Below are 13,768 nucleotides of genomic sequence, written 5' to 3' on the forward strand. Positions count from 1 at the left end.
CAGAAACAAAATTTCTGAATTTCCCTCCCTTGCTGCCATCTTGGTCTGAAGTCCCACAAAGCTTCCTTTAAAGCAAGTTAGCGGTCTCTCTCTTCTCCCTTCTCTCATCCACACGGCTGCCAGCACCATCCTCCCCAAACACAGGTCAGGGCACAGTGTTCTCCTCTTGGTCCTACTGTCTACATAAAGCCCTGTAGCCTTCAAGGTCCTCTTAGCACTGGGAGGCGTGAACGCCCCTCTCTCTCTCTCTCAAACACACCAGGCATTGTCGTGCCATGTGCTGTATTTATGCTGACCCTTCAGCCTAGAATGTCTCCTTCTCTGGTTAAAAATCATACTCGAGACCCAAATGAAATTGGACCTCCCAGGTTCTCCTAGTTGGAACGGATCACACTTTCCTCTTTGATCCCACAGTATTTGATGCCTCCATTATAGCATTTGTTTCACTTTGGTTTTTGTATCTGTTTAAATTCCTTGGGCTACAACATATGCTTCTTAATGGCAGATGTCATCCCTTTATATGCTGTGCATATTGACTGGGTGTTTCTGTGTACAAGTCATGGAACTTGACACTGTGAGAATCTCATGTGATAAGGCATATGGATCTTTACTTTGAGAAGTGTGAAGTCCATACTTTCAACACGTGTGCTGGGAATAAATCCAGTATCTTAAGTATAACAAGAGCTCGTACAAATCAATAAGAAAAGAGCAAATATCCCTATAGGAAACGAAGGTAACTTCAGACACTGCTGGTGAGAATGTTCATTGTCACCACCTTTCTGGAGGGCATTTTGACAATACACATTTAAAATACGTACAAACTTTTGTTCAGTAACTCCACGCTACGGAGCTTCACCTAAGGAAGCAGTTAGGACAGGCACAAAGATTAAATACCACTGTGCCTAGCATCATTATGTTCAAGACCGGGTGATTTGTAATACTAAAAAAATGGAAATAGCACATCCATAGAATTTTTGCAAAAATAAAAATTATATTTTCGAAAAGTATTTAATGCACAGAAGAATATCAAGGCTAAAATATGAAAAAAGAAGAATACACATAAAAACCTGCTTCAATACCATAATGTATCGCTAAGAAGTGGTATTTTAGGTTTTTAAAATTTGGGTCCTCTAAATTTTCAACAATGATTATATGTCTATTTTAAACCCAGAAAAAAAATTTTTTTTTGGAAAGAAGAATATTAAGTCGAAAAGGAGACATAAGGCAAACACAGAAAGGCCCAGGGCTGGGATCCAGCCAGTACACATCAGTACACACCAATATGTCCAGTGCAGCTGTAACGGCCAGTGGCCATTTGTTTGGTTGGGGCCCCCATACCGGTCATTAAATATACTGAGTGTCACCCATGCAAATAACCATGGTAAGTTTCTTAAAGCCCAGATAAAGCGCTTTTAAAAATGACGTCCAGTGAAAAGAATTACTTGCTCTAAAACCGTTAAGAAAGGGAATGAAATAGACCATCATGTGCTCCAGACTTTTGGAATCACTGAGCTTAGCAGCCGGAAAGAATCTTAAAAGACCAGCAATGCCACAGATGGAGAAAATGTGGTTCAGAAGTATTCACCCACTGTCCCAAGGTCCAAGAGGTAGGGTGGTGGGATGGGTTGAATTATATCCCTCCCACCCCCCTCAAAACCCATATGTTGAAGTCCTAACCCCCAGTTCCACAGAACATGACCTTCTTTGGAAACAGGGTCACTGTAGATGTAATTGGTTAAGTGTAGATGAGGTCATGAGGGTGGGCCCTAATCCAATATGGCTGGTGTCCTTAAAAGGGGGAAACTTGGACCCAGACGTGCACATAGGGAGAACCCCATGCAAACACGAAGGCAGAGATGGGGGTGATGCTTCTATAAGCCAAGGATTATAGCCAAGGATTGGCTAAAGATTGCCAGCAAATCACCAGAAAGATAGGACCAGCACCTTTATCGCAGGCATTCGGCTGTTCTTACATTCCTCTTCCAGGCCCAGATGCCTGAGGCCAGAATGCTGGGTCTGGAACTTCCAATGAAATCCAGATTATGTGTTTTTTTTAAATTTTATTGAAGTATAGTTGATTTACAATGTTGTGTTCATTTCTTCTGTACAGCAAAGTGACTCAGTTTTACATATATATATATTTTTTTCATGTTCTTTTCCATGATGGTTCATCCCAGGATATTGAATATAGTTCCCTGTGCTCTACAGTAGGACCTTGTTGTTGATGCATCCTGTACATAATAGCTTGCATCTGCTCATCCCAAACTCCCACTCCATCCCTCCCCCACCCTCCCTCCCCCTGACAACCACAAGTCTGTTCTCTATGTCTGCGAGTCTGTTTTTGTTTTGTAGATATGTTGATTTGTGTCTTATTTTAGATTCCACATATTCTGTATTGAATCCTCTTACCACCAGGGCAAAGAAAGGAGCTATGAGGGATGGGGTCTGTCTTGACAGAGCTCGCCCTCTGATTAGGAAACAAGACACACTCCCAGGACGATAGGCAACAGCGATCCAGTGTGTGTGGGATCTCACCACCCACGAAACACAGGGAGGGGCAGTCCCAGCCACGGAAGCCTCCTGCCCCGTCTGGTCTCGCAACACTGTGTTCCATGATCAAAACCACCCCGGACTCAGAAGCAGCTGGAAGCTCAGAAGGTCAGGGTGGTGATGAGGTTGGTATATAAGGCCCACCCTAGGGTGTGAACTCTTTAGGACAAAACAAGACAAAAGCAGCAGGGAAGGCCCTAGGACCCACTTTCTTTAACTAGAAATTAGGCAGGAAAACAAGAGACCAGTGAGGTCTGGACTTCTGGTGTTCAGCCCCTGGGCTCACCTGGCCGGCCCCACTCCCACCCAGGCTGGACTCCCGGAGCCCCTAGTCCAGGCCCAGCCCTGCCCGAATCACCCAGAGAACCAGCCTCCCGGGGGCCCACCAGGACTCCAGCCAACTGTTCCGTGACCCGCAGAACCTTGGAGAACAGAGTATTTCCACAAAGCAGTTTTAAATCCAAACAACAGACTCTTCTGGAAACCATCGCCCCAAGCTGCAGGAGGCAAGGAAAAAAAAAAAAAAAGAACAAAAACCCGCAAATTCAAGTCCGTAATACATTCTGTACATAGCTTGTGGTTTTAGAGTCACTTTAATCTTTCTCCCCCCTAAACTCTTCCAAAGATCTGTGCATCGGCCGAGCCAACACGCGGTTGCACTTCTAAGCAAAAACCTTGTAAAACTAGACTCTGGACTGTGTCCCTCACAGGCTTGTAACATCTCCAAGAGCAAAGAGTGACACGATACACTGAAACAGGTCCAAGGAACCATCCCTATGTTTTGTGTCGAAGAGTTGCTTTATTAAAGTCTTAGGACCATGTGTCAGGCCGGCTGAAGGCATGTTTGCTTTCTTGCTGTAGAGCCCGGGTTAGCAGTCGAGCACGTCAGCCCCATCGTCCTGGGGGCTGCAGTGTGTCTGCCCAGGGTCCCCAGGCGCTCCGCCACCACCGAGCTAAGCCCACGGGTGCTTTGGCACGGCTGGGCAGGCAGCACCAAGGAGGGTGGCTGTGAGGGGGAGACTCAGGGGAGCCCCCATGCTCAGCGCCCTGCATCTCCCTGATAGATAGACCCCAGGACCCCAGCATTTGCTGAATCCATCCAGCCCCGCAGGCCAGGCCTATGGCTCTACTGCCCCTGATGGCAGAGAGCACTGTTCTGTTTGTTTTTTCAAAGTCTCCATTTCAAACCAAGAATTGTGAACACAACATTGTAAATCAGCTATACTTCAATAAAGTTTAAAAACAGAAAAAGCAGGGAACTATATTCAATACCCTGTGACAAACCACAGTGGAAAAGAACACGAAAAAGAACATGTATGTATGACTGGGTCACTGTGCTGCACAGGAGAAATTAACACAACAGTGTAAATCAACTAGACTTCGATAAAATTTAAAACAAAGAATTGTGTCTCTAGGCTTGGCCTTGGTTCCCTCTCTTTGCTGAGGAAGCCTGGGACCCAGGGCCCAGGACAGTCTAGCAAAAGAAGCTATCGGACAAGGAAAAGCGCAGTGAATCTAACTACCTTAGCATTCTCGTCTAATCTAAGAGTGTTCACACTTCAACAGGTGTGAAAACACGAAGAGTGCCAGAGGGAATCTGTTCTCACCGTAGTGAAAGCGCCTGGCCTTGGAGTCAGACGGCCCGGGTTAAAGCCTGACCGGTCAGCTTGCCGCCCTCCACGGGGGCCGGGGAGATGGGCGGTCACTCAGCGTCGTGGAAGCACCTGTCTGTGCTTTCCTCATCACTATGGTCTCCCCCGACGCGACCCCTGTGAGTTCTGTTTCCCGGCGTCTCCCACCCTGAGTGACACAGGACGTGGGCTTGGGCTTCCCCCACCCCTCTGAGCAAACACACTGCACAGCCACACCCAGGAGTGGATCCCAGCGAAGCGGCATCACTGCTAGCATCCCCGACCTGAGGTTAAGCCTGGGAGAAATCGGAAACAGGTGTTTGCCGAGGGACCCTCGTCACCCCAGGGAGGGTCTCAGAGGCGGAGCACAGCCCCACAGCCTGCAGGAGGAAACGGGCGGCCCCAGAGCCGAGGGCGGCTGTGGCGGGGTGGGCATGCTGTTCCCCTACCCACCCCCTCCATCCGGACCGGGTCGACATCCTCACCTTGGAATCAACAATCTGTCTCCAGCGCGGTCCCAGGCTAAGCACACACCTGGGAGGCAGGAGGGATGGATGCCACAATACCCATGAGAACCTTAGAGCAGACGTGCTTGCCGGCTAGGAGGGGCCCTGGGAGAGGGTGAGAACGGGGAGGGGTCAGCATCGGGGGACACCTGCCCGGCTACCAGCAGGGCGCAGGCTCTCAGGGGCAGAGAGCGCCCGCCCCTGGGCTGACCACCAGGTCCAGCACAGGGAAGTGGGCATCACTCGGCTGCAGGGTTTGAATCTATGGAGGGCACATCTGTGACCCACAGGGACAGTCCTGCGAGCATTGACCATGCCAGGCTCGGCCTGTCCTTTGGGCACCCACTGCCCGGGGACCTGGAGGCCGGGAGGCCAAGCCCTGATTGTCGACAGGCCCTTCGGCCAGCTGGTACCACACCGACCCAGCTGTGGGCTGTGGGCACCCACAGACACCCACCACCCCAGCCTAGCTTGTGCACCTGGAGCCCCGTCCTGGAGTGACGTCCCAGGACGCTGGGGTCAGTGAGGTGGCCCCGCGGTCCTCCTGACTGGAGATGTCTACATAGCTCCCAGCCCTCTGCTGCACCAGCCCACAAAGGACGGGGAGGAAGGGCAGAATTCCAAACGGGGTGAACGGGAGGAAGAATCTGGAAGGCAGGGCAATGGTGCCGGGGCCAAGGAGAGGCTTTTCTAGAGGGGAGGACTTCAGGGACACACGGAGCTGGAGACCAGGAGGTCCTGATGGCTGGCAGGACGGGGGCCACACGGCAGGGTGCCGGCAAGGAGCCGCCCCAGCATCAGGAACCCAGAGACCAGCTGAGGGACCCTGCGTCCCTGGTGAGAGATGCTTCCCGTCCCGCCTGGTGACGTCAGAGGGAGCCCCAACACGCGGCGTGTCCCCCGGCGATGCCCTTCCCTCTGCAGAGCAGAGAGCCGGCCCCAGGCAGCAGCTACGTTCTGAGAACACCGTGGTTTTCATGGCGTTTTTTAAAATGGTAACTTCCACGGCTGACAAATGATACCACTTTCCCCTTTAGTGCGGCGGTAGTTCATTTCCTTATAAACTAATTTATCGAAGTAACAACGTGAGGTCATTTCCTTATAAACTAATTTATCGAAGTAACAACGTGAGGTCATTTCCTTATAAACTAATTTATCGAAGTAACAACGTGAGGTCATTTCCTTATAAACTAATTTATCGAAGTAACAACGTGAGGTCATTTCCTTATAAACTAATTTATCGAAGTAACAACGTGAGGTCATTTCCTTATAAACTAATTTACCGAAGTAACAACGTGAGGTCATTTCCTTATAAACTAATTTACCGAAGTAACAACGTGAGGTCATTTCCTTATAAACTAATTTACCGAAGTAACAACGTGAGGTCACTTAAGGAAAAAGGATGGAGTAGGCAGCAGACTACAGCACGTGGTACGTAGATACGGCAAAAATGATCCAGACAGTACCTGATGGTGCAAGGACGTCACGGCAGGAAGGGTGACCCTCTGAGGAGTACATTTAGCAAAGCCTTTGGAGGCGGGGGCCCGGGGGGCTGGTGCGGCGCCGTCCTCAGAGGCCACGGCTCATCGTGAGCCAATATCGCAGCCCCGCGTTCTGTGCCCTGGTCCCGGGGATGCCTGTAGGACGGCATCAGTCCCTGGTCCCATCCACCGGCAACTTGGTTTGAATTCCATCTCGGGCCTCCAGCTGTTTGGGAATGAACAGCAGGAAGGAAATGCGAACCGTTGTGAAGTCATGTATGTAGCACGAGCGGCCTGACGCGAGTCCCCCCCTGACGTGGAGAAGCAGTGGGGAGACACCCAGCTCGGGGGTGACGCTGTGCAGACGCCAGCAGAACTAGGGCCGGGCCCGCCTTCCCCCGCCCTTCCCAACCCCATAAAGAAAACACAACACGCACGTGGGAGACGCAGACAAGCTTGCGCTGTTACCAAGGGGTCTGCGTTCCCATTAGGGACGAAAATCTAACAGTTTGGGGTCTGGGGTTGAACATTTTCTCACTCATTTCCCCCAGGAGAATCTAGTCACTGGCTACTGCTCCATGTTCCCCCGGGGAGTCCCAGCAACCCCACCAGACAGGAAAAAGAGCTAAACCAACAGGTGGCCTGTGGGATTTGCCTCTAATTAAATCATCTCGGAGGCGGGCATTAACTTACAATCGGACCCAAGCTAAAGCTCGAGCTCACGGGAATCCACGTCACATCAGCCCGTCTCCTTTCTCCTGAGTCTTCCCCTGACGTCTGCTCTCTTCTCTTCTGCCCCTTCCTTTCAGCCCTCAATCTGAGAGTGGTTTCTTAGGAACATGAACATGGGGAGGATACAGTAGCTTCTGGCGCATCCCGCAAGCCTGGTCGCAAAGTCTTGACCACAGGCTGAGGGTGGGCAGGGCCAGCCGCACCAAGCCCGCCCCTCCCCGTGCAGGATGGGCCCTCGGGCACTCAGCACTGCAGGTGCCCAGAATTACCAAATTGAGCTCATCTGACACGTGTTAGTTACAGGATTGCACTTTAACAGGGGGAGGGGAGGGAGCAGAGGAGGTGGGAGCCCCCGCTCCCTGGGGGGCTGAGCCGACCCCTCCCCTCCCCTCCCCGTCTGACCTGGACAGGCAGATAGCCCAGGACGGAGGGGCTGGGTGGAGGTATGAACAAAGAGTCTGGGCTTTGGGGTCCAGCTGGACTGGATTCCAGCTCATTCCCTCTCTCTCTCTCCCTCCCTCCCTCCCTCCCTCTCTCTCCCTCTTTCCCTCTCTCCCTCCCTCCCTCTCTCTCTCTCCCTCTCCCTCTCCTTCCCTCCCTCCCTCCCTCCCTCTCCTCTCTCTCTCTCCCTCTCCCTCTCCTTCCCTCCCTCCCTCCCTCCCTCTCCTCTCTCTTTCTCTCCCTGTCTCTCTGTCTCTCTCTCTGTCTCTCTCTCCCTCCCTCCCTCTCTCTGTCTCTCCCTCCCTCCCTCCCTCTCCCTCTCCCTCTCTCTCTCCCTCTCCCTCTCCGTCACTGTCTCTCTCCCTCTCTCTCTCTCTCCCTCCCTCTCTCTCCCTCTCTCTCTCTTTCTCTCCCTCTCCGTCTGTCTCTGTCTGTCTGTCTCTGTCTCTCTCTCTCCCTCCCTCCCTCTCTGTCTGTCTCTCTCTCTCCCTCTCCCTCTCCCTCCCTCCCTCTCCGTCTCTCTCTCTCTCTCTCTCCCTCTCCCTCTCCATCTCCGTCTCTGTCTCTCTCCCTCTCCCTCTCCATCTCCGTCTCTGTCTCTCTCCCTCTCCGTCTCTGTCTCTCTCCCTCTCTCTCTCTCTCCCTCCCTCCCTCCCTCTCTCCCTCTCCGTCTCTGTCTCTCTGTCTCTCTCTCTCTCTCTGTCTCTCTCTCCCTCCCTCCCTCTCTCTCTCTCTCTGTCTCTCTCTCTGTCTCTCTCTCCCTCTCTCTCTCCCTCTCTCCCTCTCCATCTCTGTCTCTCTGTCTCTCTGCCTCTCTGTCTCTCTCTCTCCTTTCCCAGCCAGCATCACCCGCTCTGTGGAGCACGGGGTCCAGCTGGCGGCTTTGTTCTCTGATGTTCCCAGCGGCTCAGGAAGGGGAATGGCTGATACATTTCCAGGTTTTCAGAATTTCCAGACTTTCTTGGAATTGGGGGTCTATAAATGCAGATGAAGGATCAGCAATGTAACATGGACAATCACAGAAAAGCCCATCTTCATCCCCAGATCGTGAACCCGGCAACTACAGAATCTCCTAATTACTCAGCTCTCCTAGGGCCAGCTGCTGCCGAGACCTTTGCCTGCCTTACCCCCAGGGATCCCACCTTCCGCCCGAGCCATCGAGGCTGAGAACGGTTGGTCATCTCTCTAGGTCCTGAGCTGGGAAGGATGGAGACCGGAGGTGGGTGGACAGAGCAAGGAGAGCTCGGGCTGCAGAAAGCTGGTAGCTCTGAGAACTCAGTCCCACAAGCCCTGAAGACAAGGGGGCAGGGAGGTTTCACCTAGAGAACAGGAGACTGGATGGAGGTGGCTGGCCGACATCCTTGCAGGGAAAACAGGGACGGGTTTCTCTTCACACTGAGCACCTTTAGAATAAGTGGGCTCAGTGGGCGCTTGGGGAATGACTGGAGTTGCCGTGACAGTGGGCTGTCCCGCTCTAGAAGCCACGTGAGGGAGGTCTGCACTCTCCCCTCTGTAAGTGTAGACCCAGAGAGGCGCCAGCTGCCAGCCAGGGCCTGGCAGAGATGCTCGGCGTCCTGGTCCCACCTGCTGTCTAAGCAGCCGGACACAGGATTCTGGAGGAGAAGGACTTTTGCAAGTCTGGCTCCTTGTTGCCCTGGCTCAGGGTGGCCGGCACTGCAAGCGACCAGAGAGCTCACCGCTCCTGGGTGGTGGGCGCTGGAGAGGGGCCGGGGTACACACAGAGGTGCAGTCGTGCAGAAGAGGAGCTATTTCACGGACTCAGGCTGCTGTTTCCAGGCGTGTGGCTTTGTCCCATTACACAGTCACCAGGAAACACAGCACATCCTTCCCGAAGTAAAGACGCAGCCAGGCAGCCCTGCATCCAAAGCTCAGCTCCACCGCCTGCCAGCCACGTGGCCCTGGGCAAGTTAGGGAACCGTCTTGCTTTCCTTATCTGTAAAATGGGCACAGCCACCCTTGCCTTCCTTCAGGGTTGCTGCAAACACAGGGCTGGTCTCCTAGTCAGTGCCTGATCAACAGCAGAGGCCGTATGATGTGGTGCTTAATGGATTCGGAAACCCCCTTTTCATCTTCTTCACGGGAGTAGATAGATACCATTGCACCCATTTTACAGATGGGGAAACAGGCAGATAACTTGCCTCAGAGCTAATCGCAAGCCTGGTGCTCATTCCACCGCATCACAAGCCTTTCTCCCTTTGCTTCTTTTTTCGGTTAAATCCAACCACCACCTACAAGCCCCCTTTCCTTTCAGGCCCTCCCTTCTCACTCAGCATGGGTCGCAGCATCCCTTTCCCTGCAGCCCGGCTCCTGTGAGACAGGTGGTCCATTGCCTCATCCAGCCGCCTTTAACTGAGCAAGAGAGGGCCTTACCGCTTTGCTCGGGTCCCAGCTCTTACTAATGCCATTAAAATGCATTCCGCCGCTCCAAGGTGTAAATGTGTTCCAGAGGCTGGTGATTGTCTATGCAAAGATGCATTTATAGTAAGAACAGTCTGGTAAGTGGCTTAAAGGCTTACAGCAGAGTGGAAGACTAGCTTTCATCATTCGAGGTGTTTTGCAGGGCAAATGGTGACAATTGCTCCGTCTCCGCGAACACGACGCTGGCATCAAAACCAAGGAAGCGAAAGTCCAATGATGAGGCCCCCGAAGGAGGGGAGGGGAGCTTAGCGTTCTGCTGGTAGGGGAGCTCGATGCTGAATCCCACGAGGAGGGGCAGCCTGCTTCGGTTACCACATCAGGATCCCAAACTCCCAGGCCCCAGGTCCAAGACCCTCACCGGTGGGGCAGCCCCGCGGCTTGCCCATGGCAGCAGAAGGGTGGAGGTCAGGAGGTGGATCGTCTCGACCTTCACCCGCCTGCCTGTTCCATCTGGAATTCTCTGCCTACACAGCCAGGGCCTGGCGGCCATCAGAGGTCCCCAAATGAAATCCTCCTAATCAAGGGCTTTGCTGATGTCTTAGCATTTCTAGGGTGACCTAATTCCTTGTGTCAGTTTTCCACAACTTTTCTATTTTTTTCCTCTCTTTTCTATAAGAGCAAATCCCTGGACTGAGACCAAGTGGTTCACGGTGCCAAGAAACCAGAGAGGCTGCAGAGGCTCTGAGCACGATGCAGAAAGGCTCCCGGTTGCCAGCACCACCCTGCAGAGGGGCTGCCCGGGAGGCCCCAGCTGCACCCCCGGGCCCGGAAGGGCTCACAGCCCAGGTGCTTACCAAGCACCGCCCAGGGCACGCGTCTAGAGCCTACTGACTCGGGAGTGAAAGCCCTGACCAGCCGCCCAGGCGATTCCAGGTGCTTCCTGCCTATCAGTCATTTGATAGGCACCGTCACCATCGTCATCATCCCCCACCCCGCTGTGATGATGGGGGTGAACAGGACAGGACCTTAATCAACCTTCCTGATTCCCCCCGGGGGTGGGAGGCGAGGAGCTGGTGGGAGTGTTTGGTTCAAGCCCCGGCACTCCGGTTCACACTCTCTCCTTTTAACCATTTTGCTCTCTCTTCTCCTGCCTCTTTCCAGGCCACCCTCACTCTTCTCTTGCCATTTCTGTGAGAGGAGGGGTACACAGTAGACTTTGCAGGTGAGAAGCATGAAGCAGATGACAGGACTCGCTTGGATTACCCTACTCAGAGCGGTCACCGGGTTGGGAATCCAACATTTCCAGACTAACTTTCAAGAAGCCTCATTAGAATGATCCAATAGAGGAAGAAATCCCCATATCTGCCTCTTCAGCGTTAATGTGCACCCAGATTCCCCGGAGGTGGAGTGTAAAGGCAGCCTCCGATTGGTCAGGTCTGGGTGGAGCCCAGAGGCTGCATTTCTACCAGGCGCCCAGGTGATGAGAAGTTTCTGGTCTGAGGCCTGCCTCTGAGCACCAAGGCCCCAGAGCACAGATGTGCAGACCGGATTCCTGGGGTCTCCTGAGGCTGCCTCAGAAGCTGGCCTGGGGCTTGTGGGAAGGGGTTTTGAGTATGATTCTGCTCGAAAGGGGGGTTTTTCATGCTTTGAAAACAGGTTTGAAAACCGCAGCTCTAAATATAATATCCCATACATTTGGAGAGACTTAACTAGAATATGAAAATAGAAATTTCTCTCCCAAAGATCTTTTTTTTAATACACTTTGCTGACTCAGAGGAATCGGCAGCCATATTTGGACAACTGGCCTCACCATGACCTCCCTGTTACCTAATGGAAAATGGGAAATGTTGAAGGTATTCTACTTAGAAGTAATTATATTTACATAGCCTCCGTGGCATGCATCTCTCTCTCACATAGATGCTTACAGGGATACTTGCTTCTGGAATTCATCAGCTCCAGCTGTTTACTTCCATTCGAGGCCAGAACTTCATTTTTTTCCCCCTGTGGTTAAGTTTCTTGTGGGAGAGAGGGGGAGGGAAGGCTTCTAAGAAGCAATTATCAGAAATTGTTACCGTCCCTGAAAAATCAATCTGTCCCGAATTCTGAGAGCTCGCCACCGGATCAGAGGAAACGAGATATCGGGGTTTTGAGCTGGACCGTAGGAGAATCCAGCGTTCTCCATCCTCTCCAGATGTCGTCTGCCAGGAAAGGATTCTGTGATCAAATAAGATGGGGACGCGCTGGGCTGAACAAGTGTCTCCACTCTAGGATTCCTGGGAGTCCTTCGTAAGTTAGCACGGCATCGTGCTCCAAAGGGGGACGAGAGTCTGCAGTGTTGCCCAAGTTGCCTCGATCACAGGGCCTGCTTCTCATAGACCTTCTCGAGGGACACTGACATTCCATGGACTCCAATTTCTGGGACCAGCTAATAGAGCCCCAGCTGTGGAGCATCTAACAAAACCCCCGAAACCGAGCAGACATCTTCCCATGTGGTCTGGTTCCCTCCGCCAGACACCAAGGCCTCCCACGTCCGGAATCACAATTCCAGGAAGGTCCTGCCGGAGACCCTCGGCAGCCCTCAAAGTGTGATGGCTGAGGCTGAGGCCAGAGGGTCGCCCCAGAGGCCGAGTGCCGCTGGTGCGAGCCTGGGACTGGCTTTCATTCCCCTTTGTGTCTCTAGGGTGGCCTGCGGGGAGCCGCCTGTAAATGTGGGATACACTGGATGTGGCGGGTCAGGGGAAGACGGTCTGGAGAGCAGCCAGGAGGAGGTGCCCAAGCCAGAGGACGTACAGAGGCTCCCAGGAGGGCAGGGAGAGTGGGAGCGAGGCCTCTGGTGTACGGGGCTGGGATCCGGCAGAGGGCAAGGGAGCAAGGGGCGTCTTCCGGGAAGGAGGGGGGCACAGGGGGAATCAGCGCCTCACCTTGGCTTGCGTGGACTTCCCTTCAGCTGCTCTAGAGCCTCAGCGTACTCATGTCTCAGACAGGGTTCTCTGACCATTTAAGGACCCTCGCAGGTCTGGCAGTGAAAGCCTCTTGCATCTTTTTTGAAAACCAGTGGTTTTTTTTTTATGTGAAAATCTGTGTTTAGGCATAAAGATGCAACACACAATCAGAAACCACTATTCTATGAACAATGACATGATTACCTCCTCTAAGAACACAGAAATTAAGGTTTTATTGATTGATTGATTTTTGGCGGCGTCGGGTCTTTGTTGCTGCACACGGGCTTTCTCTAGTTGTGGCGAGCGGGGGCCACTCTTCGTTGTGGTGCACAGGCTTCTCATTGCAGTGGCTTCTCTTGTGGCAGAGCACAGGCTCTAGGCGCGTGGGCTTCAGTAGTTGCGGCACGTGGGCTCAGTAGTTGTGGCTTGCGGGCTCTAGAGCACAGCCTCAGTAGTTGTGGCGCACGGGCTTAGTTGCTCTGTGGCATGTGGGATCTTCCCGGACCAGGGCTCGAACCCGTGTCCCCTTCATTGGCAGGTGGATTCTTAACCACTGCCCCAGAAATTAAGTTTTAAAGGAATGCCGTGAGGAGGTAATTCTTTAAAGTCCTCGTCAATTTATTTTGTAACAAAGATGAAATTTATTTGGCTCTGATCACAGTTCTGTCATGTTTACTTTCTTCATCCCAAAGTGTGATGACGGTCCATCCAAGGCAAGCTGGGTGACCTTGGTGTTGCACAGACAAGCATTTTTAATTTCAGTAGTTATGTTTTTGTTTTAACATTTATTCGAAAAAATGTAAACTAGAACCTCAAGTCTATGCCTCCCTGCAGGTCCTTGCTTCGCTAGAGGCTAACGTAGGTGGTGGCCCCAGGGCTCTGGCAAATGCTTGGCTGCGAAAGTTTACAAGGTGGGAGCAGAAATGAGAATTGTGAGCGGGTGACTGCAGTTGTAGATGCCCAGGAAAATTCAGGGATGCCCCCAGGAAAGAATGTCCCCCGACTGCGAGGGAGCTGGTCCCTGGGGCTGGGCAGGCAAGGCTGCGGGATCACAGGCTGAGCATACACTCCAGCCGCCCCGAGTCCCCTCCAGCCGGCACCCAGGG

The 13,768-nt window shown here is 52.8% G+C and overlaps 1 protein-coding gene across 9 annotated transcripts in view; it reads right to left on the bottom strand.

The window, feature by feature from the left end:
- Nucleotides 1-11,462: 11,462 nt before the first annotated feature.
- Nucleotides 11,463-13,768, bottom strand: part of ZNF438 (zinc finger protein 438) — a 197,513-nt gene continuing 195,207 nt past the window's right edge. For all 9 annotated transcript variants that reach the window (XR_016391846.1, XR_016391843.1, XR_016391842.1 and 6 more), the window contains one exon: nucleotides 11,463-13,556. The gene's annotated coding sequence lies outside the window, so the exon portion shown is untranslated. The remainder of the gene's footprint in view (nucleotides 13,557-13,768) is intronic.

The sequence above is a fragment of the Delphinapterus leucas genome, chromosome 2 (assembly GCF_059928025.1).
Source record: "Delphinapterus leucas isolate spDelLeu-1000000601 "Yukka" chromosome 2, BTC_Dleu_Yukka2, whole genome shotgun sequence".
Classification (NCBI taxonomy): Eukaryota; Metazoa; Chordata; class Mammalia; order Artiodactyla; family Monodontidae; genus Delphinapterus; species Delphinapterus leucas.